Source organism: Hypanus sabinus (assembly GCF_030144855.1).
Source record: "Hypanus sabinus isolate sHypSab1 chromosome 1 unlocalized genomic scaffold, sHypSab1.hap1 SUPER_1_unloc_1, whole genome shotgun sequence".
NCBI classification, from domain to species: Eukaryota; Metazoa; Chordata; class Chondrichthyes; order Myliobatiformes; family Dasyatidae; genus Hypanus; species Hypanus sabinus.
In genome coordinates this window covers 1,274,829-1,295,100 of record NW_026778903.1, presented here as the reverse complement: position 1 = coordinate 1,295,100, position 20,272 = coordinate 1,274,829, and the positions used below count along the sequence as shown (strand labels likewise).

Genomic DNA, 20,272 nt, shown 5'->3' with positions numbered 1-20,272 from the left:
AAAACCATACCAGGTTCTCCATCGGGACTTTCTACCTTGCGAGGGTTCACTCTCTTTAAAGAAGGTCTAACATCAGCCTCTGAGACAGAGATCACAAGATCATCAGATGCAGCAGGGATCACAGCTGTAGTTGTGTTCTCCCTTTCAAAGCATGCATAGAAGGCGCTGACATGAGGAAATCTGCAGATACTGGAAATTCAAACAACACACACAAAATGCTGGTGGAACGCTGCAGGCCAGGCAGCATCTACAGGGAGAAGCACTGTCAACGTTTCAGGCCGAGACCCTTCGTCAGGACTAACTGAAAGAAAAGATAGTATAGTAAGAGATTTGAAAGTAGGAGGGGGAGGGGGAAATGCGAAATGATAGGAGAAGACCGGAGGGGGTGGGGTGGAGCTGAGAGCCGAAAAGGTGATTGGCAAAAGGGATACAGAGCCAGAGAAGGGAAAGGGTCATGGGATGGCCTAGGGAGAAAGAAAGAGGGAGGGGAGCACCAGAGGGAGATGGAGAACAGGCAGAGTGATGGGCAGAGTGAGAAAGAAAAAAAAGGGAGGGGGGAAAAGGAAACTAAATATATCAGGGATGGGGTAAGAAGGGGAGGAGGGGCATTAACGGAGGTTAGAGAAGTCAATGTTCATGCCATCAGGTTGGAGGCTACCCGGCCGGTATATAAGGTGTTGTTCCTCCAACCTGCGTGTGGATTCATCTTGACAGTAGAGGAGGCCATGGATAGACATATCAGAATGGGAATGGGACGTGGAATTAAAATGTGTGGCCACTGGGAGATCCTGCTTTCTCTGGCGGACTGAGCATAGGTGTTCAGCGAAACGGTCTCCCAGTCTGTGTCGGGTCTCACCAATATATAAAAGCCCACACCGAGAGCATCGGACGCAGTATACCACACCAGCCGACTCACAGGTGAAGTGTCGCCTCACCTGGAAGGACTGTCTGGGGCCCTGAATGGTGGTGAGGGAGGAAGTGTAAGGGCAGGTGTAGCACTTGTTCCGTTTACAAGGATAAGTGCCAGGAGGGAGATCGGTGGGAAGGGATGGGGGGGGGATGAGTGGACAAGGGAGTCGCATAGGGAGCGATCCCTGTGGAAAGCAGAAAGAAGAGGGGAGGGAAAGATGTGCTTGGCCATGGGATCCCTTTGGAGGTGGCTGAAGTTACGTAGATTTATACGTTGGACCTGGAGGCTGGTGGGGTGGTAGGTGAGGACAAGGGGAACACTATCCCGAGTGGGGTGGTGGGCGGATAGGGTGAGGGCAGGTGCGGGAAATGGGAGAGATAGGCGATGTGTGGGAAATGCGTACACCATGACACTGAACTCTTCTTCCGCTGGCTCCGTCCCTGAGCTTACTTCTTTGGCAAGGACTCTCCTACCCCCACCGATGACCCCTTCGCCCGTCTTCAACCCTCTTCCTCTTCATGGACACCCCGCTCTGGTCTTCTGCCTGCTCTGGATCTCTTTATTGCTAATTGCTGATGAGACATCAACCATCTTGACTTCACCACACCGTGTTCCAATTCCAACCTCTCTCCTTCCGAACGCTCTGCTCTCCCCACCAATCCCAACCTCACTATAAAACCCACTGCTTTTTTCCCTGCGCCTGATCCGACAACATGGCCAAAATCAAGGCACGTGATCTGCGCGGCAAGAAGAAGGAGGAGCTCCTGAAACAGCTGGATGACGTCAAGGTCGGACTTTCCCAGCTCCGTGTTGCTAAGGTAACAGTGGAGCTGCATCAAAACTTTCCGAGATCCGTGTAGTGTGCAAGTCCATCGCTGGAGTCCTTACTGTCATCAACCAGACACAGAAGGAGAACTTGAGAAAATTCTACAAAGTCAAGAAGTACGAGCCTTTGGATCTGCGACCCAAGAAGACCTGAGCCTTGTGCCGATGACTAAACAAGCATGAGGAGAGTTTGAAGACGAAGAAATAGCAAAGGAAAGAGTGTCTGTATCCCATGCGCAAGTATACTGTAAAAGCATAAAATGTTCACCCACAACTTATTAAATTTAAAAACTTGCAAAAAAGAAAAACCGCTGATAAGTGGGGAGCTGTTGTAGTCTGGCGGACTGACCTCTACCTGGCTGAGGCACAGCGACAGCTCTCTGATACCTCCTCTTATTTACCCCTTGATCAGGACCCCACTAAGGAGCACCAGGCCATTGTCTCCTATACCATCACCAACCTTATCAGCTCTGGGGATCTTCCATCCACTGCCACCAACCTCATTGTTCCCACACCCCGCACTTCCCGTTTCTACCTCCTACCCAAAATCCACAAACCTGTCTGTCCAGGTAGACCCATTGTCTCAGCTTGCTCCTGCCCCACCGAACTAATTTCTGCATACCTTGACACTGTCTTATCCCCCCTTGTTCAATCCCTTCCCACCTATGTTCGTGACACTTCTCAGGCTCTGAAGTTTTACAAGGATTTTAAGTTCCCTGGCCCCCACCGCCTTATTTTCACCATGGACCAGTCCCTATATACCTCCATTCCCCCACCAGGATGGTCTCAAAGCTCTTCGCTTCTTTTTGGATTCCAGGCCTAACCAATTCCCCTCTACTCCCACTCTCCTCCATCTAGCAGAATTAGTTCTCTCAATAATTTCTCCTTTGGTTCCTCCCACTTCCTCCAAACCAAAGGTGCAGTTATGCCTGCCTTTTTGTTGGCTTTGTGGAACAGTCCATGTTCCAAGTCTGTATGAGTATCCGTCCCCCTCTTTTCCTTCGCTACATCGACGACTGCATTGGCGCTGCCTCCTGCACGCATGCTGTGATCGTTGACTTCATTAACTTTGCCTCCAACTTTCACCCTGCCTTCAAATTTACCTGGTCCATTTCTGACACCTCCCTCCCCTTTCTTGATCTTTCTGTCTCCAGTAGTTCAGAAGAGGCTTATCTACTGATATCTACTATAAGCCTACAGACTCTCACAGCTACCTGGACTATTCCTCTTCCCACCCTGTCTCTTGCAAAAAGGCTATCCCCTTCTCACAATTCCTCCGTCTCCACTGCATCTGCTCTCAGGATGAGGCTTTTCATTCCAGGACGAAGGAGATGTCTTCCTTTTTTAAACAAAGGGGCTTCCCTTCTTCCACCATCAACTCTGCTCTCAAACGTATCTCTCCCATTTCCCGCACATCTGCCCTCACCCCATGCACCCGCCATTCCACTCGGGATAGGGTTCCCCTTGTCCTCACCTACCACCCCACCAGCCTCCAGGTCCAACGTATAATTCTCCGTAATCTCTGCCACTTCCAACGGGATCCCACTTCCAAGCACATCTTTCCCTCCCCCCTCTTTCTGCTTTCCACAGGGATCGCTCCTTACGTGACTCCCTTATCCATTCGCCCCCCCCCCCCCCACATCCCTTCCCACTGATCTCCCTTCTGGCACTTATCCTGGTAAGTGGAACAAGTGCTACACCTGCCCTTACACTTCCTCCCTCACCACCATTCAGGGCCCCAGACAGTCCTTCCAGGTGAGGCGACACTTCACCTGTGAGTCGGCTGGTGTGGTATACTGCGTCCGGTGCTCCCAGTGTGGCCTTTTAAATATTGGTGAGACCCGACACAGACTGGGAGACCGTTTCGCTGAACACCTATGCTCAGTCCGCCAGAGAAAGCAGGATCTCCCAGTGGCCACACATTTTAATTCCATGTCCCATTCCCATTCTGATATGTCTGTCCATGGCCTCCTCTACTGTCAAGATGAAGCCATACTCAGGTTGGAAGAACAACACCTTATATACTGGCTGGGTAGCCTCCAACCTGATGGCATGAACATTAATTTTTCTAACTTCTGTTAATGCCCCTCCTCCCCTTCTTACCCCATCCCTGATATATTTAGTTTTTTTATTCTCTCTCTGCCTGTTCTCCAACTCCCTCTGGTGCTCCCCTCCCCCCTTTCTTTCTCCTGAGGCCTCCCATCCCATGATCCTTTCCCTTCTCCAGCTCTGTATCCCTTTGGCCAATCACCTTTCCGGCTCTCAGCTTCACCCCCCCCCCCTCCCCCTCTGGTCTTCTCCTATCATTTCGCATTTCCCCTTCCCCCCACTACTTTCAGATCTCTTACTATCTTTTCTTTCAGTTAGTCCTGACGAAGGGTCTCGGCCCGAAACGTCGACAGTGCTTCTCCCTGTAGATGCTGCCTGGCCTGCTGCGTTCCACCAGCATTTTGTGTGTGTTGTATAGAAGGCATTGAGTTCATCTGGTAGTGAAGCATCACTGTCATTCATACTATTGGGTTTCACTTTGTAGGAAGTAATGTCTTGCAGTCCCTGCCAGAATTGCCGTGCATCTAATATCACCTCCAACCTCATTCGAAGTTGTCCCTTTGCCCTTGAAATAGCCCTCTGCAAATCATACCTGGTTTTCTGGTACAGGCCTGGGTCACCAGACTTAAATGCTACAGATCTAGCCTTCAGCAGACGACGTACCTCCTGGTTCATCCACGGCTTGTGGTTTGGGAATGTACAGTAAGTCTCTGTAGGCACACACTCATCCACACAGGTTTTGATGAAGTCGGTAACAACTGCAGTAAACTCATCCAGATTCAAAGGTGGATCCTTGAATACAGTCTAGTCCACTGATTCAAAGCAGTCCTGTAGGAGCTCCTGTGCTTCCCTTGTCCAAACCTCCTTGGTCCTCACTGCTGGTGCTGCAGTCTTCAGTCTCTGCCCATACTCAGGGAGTAGAAGTACAGCCAGGTGATCAGACTTCCCGAAGTGAGGGTGTGGAATAGCACGGTAGGCGTTCCTGATGGTGGTGTAACAATGGTCCAGTGTGGTGTTTCCTCTGGTATTGCAAGTGATCTGTTGATGGTAGCTGCTTAGTGATTTTTTCAGACTAGCTTTGTTAAAATTTTGCAAAACGATGGTAAAGCCATTAGGGTGCACTGTTTCATGCACATTGACCCCATTGCTGAGATCATCTAAAGCCTGCTTGACATTGGGCTGAGGTGGGATGTAAACTGCTATCAGAATGACCCCAGAGAATTCCCGTTGTAAGTGAAAAGGGTGACACTTTACTGCTAGATATTCCAGGTCTGGTGAGCAGAATTGGGACAGCACTGATATATTTGTGCACCAAGAAGAGTTGATCATGAGGCGTACTCCTCCGCCTCTGTTTTTGAAAGATTCTATATTGATCTGTCCTGATGGTGTATAATAAACCCATCGATCTGAATCACTGCATGTCGTACGGAGGGGTTAACCAGGATTCCGTGGACACACGCGGTCCTACTGTCCCTCTGATACAGCACCCTGGCTCTGAGATAATCAACTGTATTCACCAGAGACTGCACGTTTGCCAGCAAGATCGTTGGTATCGGGAGTTTAAAACCCCGTTTCCTTAAACACACTTGCAATCTGGATCTCTGCCCACACTTTCTCCGAGGACCCTTCCGACCACAGACTGTTGTTTCCATCGGTTTTAAGCAGCAATAGTTTGTTTAAATGCATTAATACATCTTTGTTGACTGTACTGACCTTGGAGGCAGTTCTGCTTTTTAGCTGTATTGGGCTGAAATCGTATCCATTGAGAGTACTGCTGCTACTCCAGTCGTGCCTAGGCACCCCGAAAATTTCAAAAGGTCTAGAATACAAGAGCAAGGATGTGATGCTGAGGCTTTATTAAGCCCTGGTGATACCTCACCTTGAGTATTGTGAACAGTTTTGGGCCCCTCATCTTAGCAAAGATGTGCTGGCACTGGAGAGGGTCCAGAGGAGGTTCACAAGGGTGCTTCCAGGATTGAAAAGGTTATCATACGAGGAACATTTGAGGTTCATCCCCAGCAGCTGTGTAACAGAGGACTCTCTGATCTACGGGCTGTTCCCGGGGACGCACACGGAGACCAACATCCGGTGCGGCTGGCAGATCATCAACTCGGTGAAAGACGCTCTTTGGTCGGCCCGAAACTTGATGGTCTACCAGCACACGGAGATGTCCGTGGGGGAATGCTGCCAACTGGCACATTCTCGGCTGCAGGAGTACGTGCTGAGGGACGCACTCAAACTCGGTGCAGCCACCGCAAGGGCCCGGTGGGGAAGGACCACAGTCTAGGGTTCTTCTCCCGTAGGAGTGTATACCCCTAAACCACTGTCTGTAAATATGGAATAACAGAGTGCCACCTGGGTGGCAAAAGTGTGGGAATGTAAAGACTGTAATGGAAACATTTGTAAAGGACTGAGAGTCATGGAATGGTTTATTGTACCTAATTTTATTTTTGAATAAAGTATATTTTGATTAATAAAAAAGAAAATAGCTCTGAGTCTGTACTCACTGGAATTCAGCAGGATGAGGTGCAATCTCATTGAAACCTTTTGAATGTTATAAACCAAGACAGAATAGATTTGGAAAGGATTTTTCCCATGGTGGGAGAGTCTAGGACAAGAAGGCACAACCTCAGGATAGAGGGGCGCCCTTTCAAAACAGAGAAGCAGAGAAATTTATTTAGCCAAAAAGTGGTGAATTTGTGGAATTTGTTACCATATGAAGCTGTGGAGGCCAGGTCGTTGGTTGTATTTAAGGCAGAGATTGATAGGTTCTCGATTGGAGGAGGCTGGGAACTGAGTTTGAGGAGGAGATAGAAACAAGGTTCAGCCATGATTGAATGGCAGAGCAGACTGCTCCTATGTCTTATAGTCTTAATAAAATGATCGTGAAGCAATAAGTTTTGTGCCCCTTTCCTGACTTGTGAAAGAACTTTATATTGAAACATCAGAATCCGTCTTTGGACTGTGGGAGGAAACTGGAGCACAGTAGGAAACCCACATGGTTCATGAGACGACCTCCTCGCGGTTTGCGGCAGAATTGAACTCCAAACTCCAGAACTGTAACAGCATCACGCTAACTGCCATGCTACTGTTGCGCTTGCTAATTTTGGATTGTTTAGGCAAGACTGTTTCTTTTCATTATTTGTCTTCCAACAGCCAAGTTTGGAAACAGATATTGATTAGAACTGTATTGTTAAACTTGTACTCTGGTAATATGACCACTCTAATGATTTCATGTCCTTTCTCTAAGTGACAAAAGTAAAATTTTTGAAATTCAGTGTTCTCAAAATAATTTTTGAACAATGAACTTGCTTCTGCCTGTCTAGGTGGGAAATAATGTTGCCGCGATGAGGCCTCTTTCAGGGTGGAGGGCCTCATTCTCTGTCTGGGTAGCCTCCGAGCTGATGGAACAAACATCGATCTCTCCTTCTGGTAAATCTTTCCTTCCCTTTTCCTTTGGCCTCTTACCTCTTCTCCTTGCCTTTCCCCAGTGCCCCTACCTCTTCCCTTTCTCCCATTCTTCTCCCTCCTCTCCCATCAGATTTCTTCTTCTCCAGCCCTTTACCTTTCCTATCCACCTGGCTATACCTGTTATCTTCTAGCTATCCTCCTTCCCCTCACCCCAGCGTTCTATTCCGGCATCTTCTCCCTTCCTTAGTCTTGAAGAAGGACCTTGGCCTTACTGTTTATTCCTTTCCATAGATGCTGCCAGCCCTGGTGAGTTTCTCCAGCATTTTGCAACATTACTCTTTCAATCGGTTTATATCAAGATAATTATGTAAGACTCGTTGCTTCTAGTGGCGTGATCTGGTGGTGCCCCCTCCCTGGCCAAACTATAGCACTCTTGTTTGGGTGAATGCTGTGTGTTGTGTCCCCTGTGTAACATCAGTACCCCAAAATAACATTCAGTCCACAATGTGTGGTTAAACAATTAAGATTTTGTATTTAAGTATGGGGTTGGCAGAGAAACAAAGGAAAAGGAAAACAAATAAAAGGCGATAATAATCTCCTAAACATGTCCAGTGCACAAACGTTGGAGCTCACGGATTCCCTATCGCTGACCCTCATCCACTCGTCATCCACCCCTGGACTCCCGCCCCAAGCCCAGGCCCAGCGGGTCCAGCAACTGTCTCTTCAAGCCACGTCTTCTCTCTTCATCCTCCTCACGCCTTCTCCCCCAAGCCCCCCCAAACTAACAGCTTTCTCACAGACAGAAAGAATAACATCTGTCCCAATTGGTTAGCAAATTAATACAAGACCAGTTATCACTAATTATAATCCAAACATGCTGCTATAGAGAACCACTGCCTCAGCAGTTAAAACTACAGAGAAGCCATTTTATTAGCCTTAGCAAGTAACATGAAAGAAGAAACCCCTTACAATTTTAATTGGGCTTATATGTAAAATAGCAACACATGACGATCTTCAACAGCAGATCTCATTATTCACAGTCAATCGAGTGGTGGTCATAGGTTCGGGCCACATTCATCACGGGACAGGTCACCATTAATTGGAACTGGCCTCTTCAAGATACCATGCACACTGGGATGGGTTGATAATTGGTGTTACAAACTTGAGCCAAACACTACACTGTTTCTGATTGTGAAAGTACCCCCACCAATGTCTTCTATAGCTTACTCATTCTTGCATACCTTGTCAGACTCAGATTCAGATTATTGTCATTTAGAAACCACAAATGCAATGCAGTTAAAAAATGAGACAACGTTCTTCCAGAATGCTATGACAAAAGCATATGACAAAACAGACTACACTAGAAAATCCACATAACGTTTGTCAATCCCCAGTCCAGAGTCTGGAGAGGCTGCTGCGTATTAATATTGCGCTACCGTCTTAGTGCGTTCCCCGGAAAGGAGCTCCAAAACCACCAGACAAACAAGACCAAAAACTAAAGCTACAAGACCTGCACAAAACCACATAGTTACAACATATAGTTACAACAGTGCAAACAATAGCATAATTGATTAAAAAAAACAGACCATGGGCACAGTAAAAGTAGTCCAAAGATATTAAAGGACTGTATGTTCAAAAGAAATCACCACACAGTTTCCACAAGTCCCCAGGGTCCCGACAGACTCGCCATTCCACGCCAGCGGCAGAAGGGAATACCCCCGCTATGGACTTCCATGGCGCCACCCGACTCACCCTCGCAGCCGCAGCACACAACGAAAGCTCTGTCGAAACCAGCCTCGCAGATGCAGCACACACTGAAAGCGACCTGACTGCTGTGGACTCCGAGTCCGTCAAACCTCTGACCCTTCGATCATCCCCTCCAGCACAGCTTCTCCGAGCACCATCCTCTGCCAAGCATATTAAGACGGCCCCGCCAACGGCCATTGGCAACGCGACCCCGAGGACTGGGGTCCTGTTCTTCCCAGCAGAGACCCGGATCTCACAGCAGCAGCAATGAAGAAGGTCTTCCTGGAGATTTCCCTATGTCCCTCCGTGCTCCTACGGTCGTTTTCAGTCGATTATGATTGCGCATGGCACCCCGCTTCACAAATAACAGATAATCAGCTGCAGAGTAGCCGCTGCAAGCTGTGTTGCGCCACCATCTTGGAAATTTTGTCTCCTAGCTCATTGATTTCTTCTATTATAAACATCTAATAAAATTGCTGCAACCTCAAGATTTGCACCTTATTCCTGTCCTGAACCTTGAGGACAATATTGCCTCCAGCTCCAAATGGTGAACTGGTCCACTCAGTGAGATCCACATAAGAACCTGAGAGGACCAGCCCATTGGATACCACATTGTCTTGGTGGATCAGCCAGGAAGGTCCAGACTGCCGGGATCAGTGCTGAGTCCACTGCGGGTTAACAATTTGGATGAGGCCGATGTTAAGTTTGCAGATGACACCAGAATTGGCAGTGCAATGGACACTGAATACCAAGAATACAGCAGGATTTGGCTCAATTGGGGATCTGAGCCATGGAGTTTAACACAGATAAATGTGAGGTGCTGTACTGTGGAAAGTTAAACCAGGGCACGGCCTGGGTGTGGTTGTTGTGGAACAGTGACACCCAACGGTAAAAGTATATAATGCTCTGAAAGTGATGACAAACACATTCAATGGCCACTTTAGTAGGTACATTCTGTACCTAATAAATGGCCACTCAGTCTATGTTTTGTGATCTTCTGCTGCTGTGCCCCGTCCACTTCAAGTCTGATGTGTTGTGCATTCATGGCTGCTCCTCTGTACTCCACTGTAGTAACGCATGCTTTTTTGAGTTATGGTCACCTTCCCGTCAGCTTGAACCAGTCTGGCCATTCCCCTCTGACCTCTCTCATTTTCACCCGCAGAACTCCCGCCCACTCAATGTTTTGTTTTTGCTTTTCACACCATTCTCTGTAAACTCCAGAGACCGTTGTGTGTGGAAATCCCAGAAGATCAGCAGTTTCTGAGATACTCAAACCACCCTGTCTGGCACCAACAGTCATTCCACATTCAAAGTCACGTAGCACATTTCTTCCCCCATTCTGATGTTTGGTCTTGGGGTGTCATGTTACACCTGGACAAGACATTGGTGAGACCGTATTTAGAGTACTGGGTGCAGTTCTGATCATCCGACTATAGGAAGGATGTCATTAAGCCGGAGAGGGTGTAGGAGACATTCGCGAGGATGTTACCCTGTCTGGAGGGCTTGAGGTATAAGGAGAGACTGGGACTGTTTTCCCTGCAGTGAAGGAGGCTGAGGGGTGACCTTATAGGGGTTTGTAAAACCATGAGGGGTGTGGATAATGTGGATGGTCACAGACTTGTCCCCAGGGTAGCAGACTCCAAAACTAGAGGGCACCGGTTTGAGGGGAGAGGGGCATGATTTCCTCACTGAGTGGTAGGTACAGTATATGGGATGAGTTACAGAGTTGAGTACAATTATAAGGTTAAGGAAACATTTGGGCATACATAGAAATTACAGGCCAGTGAGTCTGACATCAGTAGTGGGAAAGTTATTGGAAGGTATTCTAAAGGAGCAGATACGTGTACTTGGACAGACAGGGACTGATTAGGGATAGTGTGACATGTCTAGCTGATCCTAGAGTTTTTTGAGGAAGTTTCCAGGAAAGTTGACGAAGGCAAGGCAGTGGATTTTGTCTATATAGACTTTAGCAAGGTCTTTGACAATGGAAGGTTGATCGAGAAGGTTCAATCGATTGGTATTCAGAATGAGGTCATAAATTGGATTCGACAATGGCTTCGTGGTAGTAGCCTCTCTGAAGGGAGGTCTGTGTCACAGGGATTGGTGCGAGGTCCTCATCGACAATCTGGACGCCAGTGTTGCTAACTGGATCGGTAAATTTGCAGATGGCACCAGGATTGGTACATAGTAGACAGTGGAGAAGGCTAGCAAAGATTGCAATGGGATGTGGACCAGCTGGGAAAATGGGCTGATGGATGGAATTTGATGCGGGCAAGTGCGAGAAGTTGTCCTCTGGGAGGACAAACCAGTGTGGGATCTACACAGTGAACAAGGAGTGCTGTAGAACAGAGGGATCTGGGAATACAAATGCATAGTTCATTGAAAGTACTATTGTTACAGGTGACCCTCGTTTGTGATGGGGTCCAGAATTGACCCTATGAACTGTGCTGCTATTAACAGAGAGGGGAGGGCGGAGCAGGTTGATGGACAGCTGGTGTCCAACACATGGAGATAAAAACCAGGTCCGCTGATACACAGACACAGACACACAGTGCGGACACTGAACGAGCTTTGCTGCACCCACAGGAAGGTGGGGTTTTGGAGGATCGATTCGGGGAAATTGATCAGTGACTCTCCACACTTATGTGTATATCTCATTGCTAACCTGTTTATTATATTTTCATTTAGAGTACTGTATTGCGTAGTTACTAATAAACGCTATTAGTTTATAGCAATACCAGACTCCATTCAATGTTTTCCATTTCTGCTGGTTCTTTAACCCGTCCCTGGTCCCTGACAAAATTGGGGCCTACGTCCGGGATCTGAACGGGGCTTGTTTGAATTGATTGGGGAAAATCCCTTATTTTAATTTGGTTGTGTGGAAAAACGGCAGAAATGGATGTTGATAAATTTTTGGATGCACCAACCACTGGGGCAATAGAGGACGCCAGAAGGTTTGAGTGTTGCAAAAAATTTGAAATTTACGAAGGTGAAATCGACAGCGAGGAGGTCACAGATGCCAAGGGTCATAGCCGAGTATCTTGTATCTAAGGGGGTGTTTCAAGTAGAGGAGTTGGAGTTGTTTCCTGAAAGTAAACCCAGCGGGTTTGAGACCCCGGTTCAGACGGAAAGATTAAGGCTCGAGGCTGAGGAGAAGTGAAGGGAGCAGCAGCATGAGTTTGAGTTACGAGTAAAACAGCTGGAGGCTGAGGAAGCAGAAAGACAGAGGCGGTTTGAGCTGGAAAAGATAAAGACACTGCAGGAAGGGGGACAAGTAGTAGACCCAGTTCAATGTTAGAAAGGAAATTAAGTTGGTACCTCCATTTGAGGAAACAGAAGTCGATAGGCAACATCAGTGAATCTGCAGATGCTGGAAATAAATAAAAACACAAAATGCTGGCAGAACTCAGCAGGCCAGGCAGCATCTATGGGAGGAGGTAGCAACGACGTTTCGGGCCGAAACCCTTAATCAGGAATGAAGTAACATGGGATGGTCGAGGGGGGATAAGAAGTGGGCGGAGGGATGAAGTAGAGAGCTGGGAAGTGATAGGCTGAAGGGAAATGGGCTGGGGGAATTATGGGAAATAAAAGAGAAAGAAAGATCTGTAGGCTGGTAGGGTGATAGGTGAGGACCAAGGGGACTCTATCCCTGGTGGGCTGTCGGGGGGATGGGGTGAGGGCAGAGATTCCACTATCAACTCTCCCCTCCATCACGTCTCCCGTATTTCACATACCTCTGCCCCCACCCAATCTCCCCACCAGCCCACCAGGGATAGAGACCCCTGGTCCTCACCTATCACCCTACCAGCCTAAAGATCCAATGTATGATCCTCCGTAACTTCTGCCACATCCTACAGGATCCCACCACCAGCCACATTTTCCCCTCCCCCCCCCCACTCTCGGCTTTCTGCAGGGATTGCTCCCTACGCGACTCCCTTGTCCATTCATCCCCCCCCCCCCCATCCCTCCCCACCGACCTCCCTCCGGGCACTCATCCTTGCAAACGGAAGGAGTGCTACACCTGCCCCCACACTTCTTCCCTCACCACCATCCCAGGCCCCAGACAGTCCTTTCAGGTGAGGCACCACTTCACCTGCGAGTCAACTGGGGTGATATACTGTATCTGGTGCTCCCGATGTGGCCATTTATACATGGGGAGACCCGCCGCAGACTGGGAGACCGTCACCGGCGCTCAGTCCTCCAGCAGTGGCGGGATCTCCCTGTGGCCACACACTTCAATTCCACAGACCACTCCCACTCCAACATGTCTGTCCATGACCTCCTCTACCGTCAAGATGAGGCCACACACAGGTCGATGGAGCAATCCCTTATCTCCTTCCTGCCGGCATGAACATCCAACTCACTGACCTCCGTTGATACCCCTGCCCTCCCCTTACCCATCCCTATCTATAATTTTAGTCTGGTTCTCTTTCTCTCTCTCTTCCCCCCCACTACAATCTCCCCCCAGCCCTACCTTTCTTTCTCTTTTATTTCCCATAATTCTCCACCTTCCCCCAGCCTATTTCCCTTCAGCCTATCACTTCCCAGCTCTCTACTTCATCCCTCCCCCCACTTCTTATCCCCCCTCGACCATCCCGTGTAACTTCACTCCTGATGAAGGGTTTTGGCCCGAAACGTCGTCGCTACCTCCTCCCATAGATGCTGTCTGGCCTGCTAAGTTCTGCCAGCATTTTGTGTTTTTATCGATAGGTATTTCCTACATTTTGAAAAACTTGCCATAAATCAGAACTGGCCGAGAGAGAAGTGGACTGTTTTGTTACAAAGTGTACTTAAGGGGAAGGCTCAGCGAGCATATTCGCCGTTGTCTACGGCAGACGCAGATGATTGTGATGAAGTGAAAGGTTTACGAGTTGGTTCCGGAGGTGTACAGGCAAAGGTTCTGAAATTTGAGGAAGCCTTGGGACTGGACGTATCTAGAGTTTGCCTGTGAGATGCAGATGTACTTTGATTGCTGGTGTACCTCGAAAAGAGCAAGTGAGAATATTGACAAACTGAAACAGTTAATGCTGATTGAACAGTTTAAAAGTGGTGTCCCTAATGGTATGAGGATGTACTTAGATGAGAAAGCGGCAGAAACCCTGTCAAAATCTGCTAAGTTAGCAGACGAGTATGCTTTAACCCACAAGGTAAAGTTTTTCCTGAGCAAGAGCTACCAAAAGGGTAACAGGGATGGCAGAGATAGCCCACCGGCTAAGCCAGGAAGTAAGCCGGGGACTAGCGAGAAAGGAAAGGAGGAAGCGAAACAGTTGGGAGGAAAGTTCCCTAGTATCCATTGTGGGGAAGCCTGGTCACGTGGCGTCTAGGTTTTTCCAAAAAAGAGATAAGGGAAAAGGAAAGGCGACAGCCCCAAATACCGCTGAGGAAGGAGGGGTCAGGCTGAGTTCAGGAAGGTTGCGAGAGATTTGTTTTGAATGGGTTTGTGTCTGTAAGGGACGGGTCAACCCCAGTTCCAGTGAGAATCTAGAGAGATACTGGAGCTTTTAAGTCATTAATCTGAAGGAGTGTGTTGGAATTTGGTGCTGAGACGGAGACGGGTGAAGTGAATGTTATCAAAGGTGTTAGAAAAGGGACAGAGGCCATACCTTTGCATAATTCTGAAATGCGACTTGGTATCTGGACCAGTCACAATAGGGGTGCGATCTAAACTACCGATAGACAATGTTGTCTTACTTGGTAATGACCTTGCAGGTGGGGATGTGTATCCAGCGGTTCAGCTGACGAACAAGCCTGCTGCTGCTGAGGCCGCACCCATAGATTCTGAAGTTTATCCTGCCTGCGCTGTAACCCGAAGCATGTCAAAAAAGGCTGCTGATATAAATGTTGATTTATCTGAGACTTTCTTACCGTCCCTGTATCAACAGGACTTAGAGGATAGTCAGGCTGAGGAGAGTAAGGAGGGTGAAAAAGACGTCTTTATCGAGGAACAGAATAAAGATCTAGAAATTGTGGGTTGAAAAGAGACAGCTCTCTCTGAGGAGGAAATTCAGAATGAGGCAGTGGCTATTACACTGGAGATGGGGTGTTGATGAGGAAGTGGAGACCCACTACGGTGCCTGCAAATGAGGGGCAAGGTCATTTTAACAAGTTAAATATCATGGTAACCAGACTGGACAATTCCATTATTTTGACCGACCTTACTGATAAGAGTCTGTCACTTGGAGCCTGCACAGAGAACCCAATTGCCAGTTAGTTAACAGGCGTAAGGATTTATTTCCAGGAGTTCCGAGACGGAGCACGACTGCAGTGAATGATGTCATTGTAAGTTCAGCCCAGCCCATTAAACAGCATCCCTACAGAATGAACTTGAAAAGCAAGCTGGCAGAAAAAGAAACAGAATACATGCTAGCAGCCGGTATCATTCGGCGATCTACCTCAGACTGGGCGGCGCCTTGTGTCCTTGTTCCCAAACAGTACAGTAGCATGAGATTCTGTTCCGACTACAGGAAAATCAATGCCATCACAAAGTCAGATGCTTATCCTATCCCAAAAGTAGGTGATCGCATTGATGAAGTGGGAAAGGCTAAGTACTTCACAAAAAATAACTTGCTGAAAGGATATTGGTGTGTTCCTTTGACTGAAAGGGCTAGAGAAATCTCAGCGTTTGTCACACCCTCAGGGCTATATGAATATAATGTTTTACCTTTCGGGATGAAAAATGCTCCCGGGACATTTCAAAGGATGATGAATTCGGTGATTAGAGATTTGGAAAACACAGGGGCTTATATCGATGATTTAGTGGTCTGGAGTGACACGTGGAAAGAGCACATTGTGGCTGTGGAAAAACTGTTCAAACGGCCGTCCGAGGCCAATCTCACAATGAACCTTGCTAAAAGTGAATTTGGCCACGCTATTGTCACGTATCTGGGGTATGTGGTAGGTCAGGGGCAACTGGCTCCTGTACAAGCCAAGGTACAGGCTATTGCTGAGGTTCCCATTCCGACTGGCAAGAAAGCTGTGTGAAGGTCTTTAGGAATGGTGGGGTATTATCGCTCTCACCCTTACAAAACTCCAGGGGAAGAGTGAGAGATTTGTATGGACTGACCTTTTCCAGGAGGCGTTTGAACGACTGAAAACTACATTGTGCTATCATCCTGTGCTCAAAGCACCTATTTTTCAAAACCATTCTCTATAGCCACTGACGCTAGTGACGAGGCTGCCGGGGCAGTATTGCTACAAAAGGGTGCTAATGACATTGCACACCCAGTGGCTTACTTCTCCAAGAAATTTAATGTACACCAGAAAAATTATTCCACTTTGGAAAAGGAGATACTATCAATTATTCTGGCTTTACAACATTTCAAAGTCCATATTTGTCCTACCCAGAAGCCACTGTTCGTTTACACAGATGTAATCCATTGGTATTTCTGACTAATATGAAAAATAAGAACAGAAGGTTGTTAAACTGGAGTCTGATATTGCAAGAATATGACCTGGAAATAAGACATGTAAAAGGTACTGACAACATTATAGCTGATTGTTTATCTAAATGTGAAATTCAAAATTATACCCACTTTGCTGAGTTATCTAATGACTACATATGTATTGTTTCGAACTCTATACTATACGTTTAAACTAAAAAAATTTCCTTCGTAAAAATTTTCTTAAAAGGAAAGGAGTGTCACGCGTGACCATAGTTTGTGATGGGGTCCAGAATTGACCCTATGAACTGTGCTGCTATTAACAGAGAGGGGAGGGCGGAGCAGGTTGATGGACAGCTGGTGTCCAACACGTGGAGATAAAAACCAGGTCCGCTGATACACAGACACAGACACACAGTGCGGACACTGAACGAGCTTTGCTGCACCCACAGAAAGGTGGGGTTTTGGAGGATCGATTCGGGGAAATTGATCAGTGACTCTCGCGGTGTGAAAAGATGTGACCAATGGGGAATTACTTGTGTGTCCACCCTCGCCTAGGTGATAATTCCAGCACTGAAGAACGGTCGCACGTGTTATGGTCATAGTCGGTGACTACAGCAGGATTTCGGAAGACAACGGGAAAATCGACGGCATCAGCTCACCTCTCACCTCTCTCTCTCTCTAACGTTACTCAAACATCTACCTTGAACTGAACTGAACTCTCTTCATCATTCACCCCTGGGTTTGAAAGAGCCTAGTTTTGTTCCTATTTCCACACTTATGTGTATATCTCATTGCTAACCTGTTTATTATATTTGCATTTATATTACTGTATTGCGTAGTTACTAATAAACACTATTAGTTTATAGCAATACCAGACTCCATTCAATGTTTTCCATTTCTGCTGGTTCTTTAACACGTTATGGGGTACGTGACACTATCGTGAGTAGTGTATTTATCATGAATAATGTTATGTTGAAGACATTTTAGACACTGATGATGTTGGAGTATTGTGTGCAATTCTGATCACCTTACCCACAGAAAAGATATCAATAAGACTGAAAGAGTGCAGGAAGAAATTAGGAGGAGGTATACAAAATTACGATGGGTATAGATAAAGCAAATGCAGGCAGGTTTTTACCCACTAAGGACAGATGAGACAAGAATGAGAAATCATGGGTTAAGGGTAAAAAAATAAAATGTTTAAGAGAAAAATGAGGCTGAACTTCTTCACCCAGAGGGTGGTGAGAATGTGGAACAAGATGCTAGTGGAAGTGGTGGATGTGATTTGATTTCAACATTTAAGAGAAATTTGGATCGGTACATGGACAGGATGGGTATGGAGGACTATGTGCCTGGTGTGGGTTGAAGGGACGGGGCAAATTAATAGTTTGGTATGGACTAGGTGAGCTGAAGAGTCTGGATATGAGCTCTATTGCATTTGTTCCTGTTTGGTCAAGTTTACTGTCCTGTGCACAAGCACAGTGAGAGACAGGTACGGTGAAAATCTTTCTTGCAGAAGGATCACAGGCAATGGAGATACAGAAATCACAGAGAACTTAAAACTTACATAAATCAAACAGGACAGTGCAGAATGTGCAAAGACATTAGTGCCACGTACAAAAAAATATATTGACAGCAACACAGAAAATCTGCTGGAGGATCCCAGCAGGTCAAGTGGGGAGAAAGGAATTGTTGACATTTCCTGTCCATGCTGACTATCCCTAGTAATCTGATTAGGGAGAGTCAGTGTGGCTTTGTCAAGGGCAGGTCGAGCATAACGAGCCTAATTGAATTCTTTGAGGATGAAAGAAAACACATTGATGAAAGCAGATTGATGATATACATTGATGATATACAGTGGCGTGCAAAAGTTTGAGCACCCCGGTCAAATTTCTTTTATTCTTAATAGTTAAGTGAGTAGAAGATGAACTGATCTCCAAAAGTCATAAAGTTCAAGATGAAGCATCCTTTTCAAAATTTTAAGCAAGATTAGTGTATTATTTTTGTTTTGTACAATTTTAGAATGAGAAAAAGGAGCACCATGCAAACATTTAGGCACCCCAGGAGAATTGAGCTCTTGGATAACTTTTACCAAGGTGTCAGACCTTAATTAGCTTGTTAGGGCTTTGGCAGTTAACAGGAACAGTGGAAGTCAAGTTGAGGTCTGGAAGACCAAGAAAACCTGCTGAGAGAACTGCTCATAGGATTGCTAGAAAGGCAAATCAAAACCCCTGTTTGACTACAAAAGACCTTTAGGAAGATTTAGCAGACTCTGGAGTGGTGGTGTACTGTTCTACTCTGCAGTGACACCTGCACAAATATGACCTTCATGGAAGAGTCATCAGAAGAAAACCTTTCCTGGGTCCTCACCACAAACTTCAGCGTCAGAAGTTTGCAAAGGAACATCTAAACAAGCCTGATGCATTTTGGAAACAAGTCCTGTGGACTGATGAAGTTAAAATAGAAATTTTTGGCTGGAATGAGCAAAGGTATGTTTGGAGAAAAAAAGTACAAAATTTCATGAAAAGAACACCTCTGCAACTGTTAAGCACGGGGGTGGATCGATCATGCTTTGGGCTTGTGTTGCAGCCAGTGGCACGGGGAACATTTCACCGGTAGAGGGAAGAATGAACTCAATTAAATACCAGCAAATTCTAAAAGCAAACATCACACCATCTGTAAAAAAGCTGAAGATGAAAAGAGGATGGCTTCTACAACAGGATAATGATCCCAAACACACCTCAAAATCCACAATGGACTACCTCAAGAGGCGCTAGCTGAAGGCTTTGCCATGGCCCACACAGACCCCCGACCTAAACATCATCGCAAATCTGTGGATAGACCTCAAAAGAGCAGTGCATGCAAGATGGCCCAAGAATCTCATAGAAGTAGAAGCCTTTTGCAAGGAAGAATGGGTAAAAATACCCCAAACAAGAATTGAAAGACTCTTAGCTGGCTACAGAAAACACTTACAAGCTGTGATACTTACAAAAGGGGGTTTACTAAGTACTGACCATGCAGAGTGCCCAAACTTTTACTTCGGGCACGCTTTCTTTTTTGTTATTTTGAAACTGTAAAAGATGGAAATAAAAAAGTAATCTTGCTTAAAATATTAAAGAAATGTGTCATCTTTAACTTTTTGCCTTTTGGAAATCAGGTCATCTTTTACTCACTTAGCTATTCACAGTAACAGAAATTTTGACCGGGGTGCCCAAACTTTTGCATGCCACTGTATAGGGATTTCACCAGGACATTTGAGAAGGTTCCCCATGCAAGGCTCATTCAGGAAGTAAGGAGGCATGGGATACAAAGAGACCTTGCTTTGTGGATGCAGAATTGGCTTGCCCACAGAAGGCAAAGTTTGGTTATAGATAGCTCGTACTCCTGCGTGGAGTTCGGTGACCAGCGGTGTGCTTCAGGGATCTGTTCTGGGACCCCTGCTTCTTGTGAATTTTATAAGTGACCTGGATGAGGAAGTGGAGGAATGGGTTAGTAAGTTTGATGACGCAAAGGTTGGGGGTGTTGTGGACAGTGTCAAGAGCTGTCAGAGGTTACAGTGGGGCATCGATAGGATGCAGAACTGTGTTGAGAAGTGACAGATGGAGTTCAACCCAGATAAATGTGAAGTGGTTCATTTTGGAAGGTCAATTTTGAAGACAGAATATAATATTAATGGTAACAGTGTGAACAGTCAGAGAGATCTTGGGTTGTGTCCACAGGACACTCAAAGTTGCTGTGCAGGTTGATCGTGTTGTTAACGTGGCGTATGGTGTGTTTGGCCTTCTTCAGCTGTGGGATTGAGGTCAAGAGCCATGAGGAAATGTTACAGCTCTAGAAGACCACAGTTAGACCCATTTGGAGTACTGTGTTCAGTTCTGGTCTCCTCACTAGAGGAAGGATGTGGATAATATAGAAAGAGTGCAGAGGAGATTTTCAGGAATGCTGCCAG

At 46.6% G+C, this 20,272-nt stretch overlaps 1 pseudogene; it reads left to right on the top strand.

Moving 5' to 3' along the window:
- The first annotated feature begins 1,612 nt into the window (after positions 1–1,612).
- On the top strand, positions 1,613–1,994 carry LOC132385364 (large ribosomal subunit protein uL29-like; annotated as a pseudogene).
- The last annotated feature ends 18,278 nt before the right edge of the window (positions 1,995–20,272 follow it).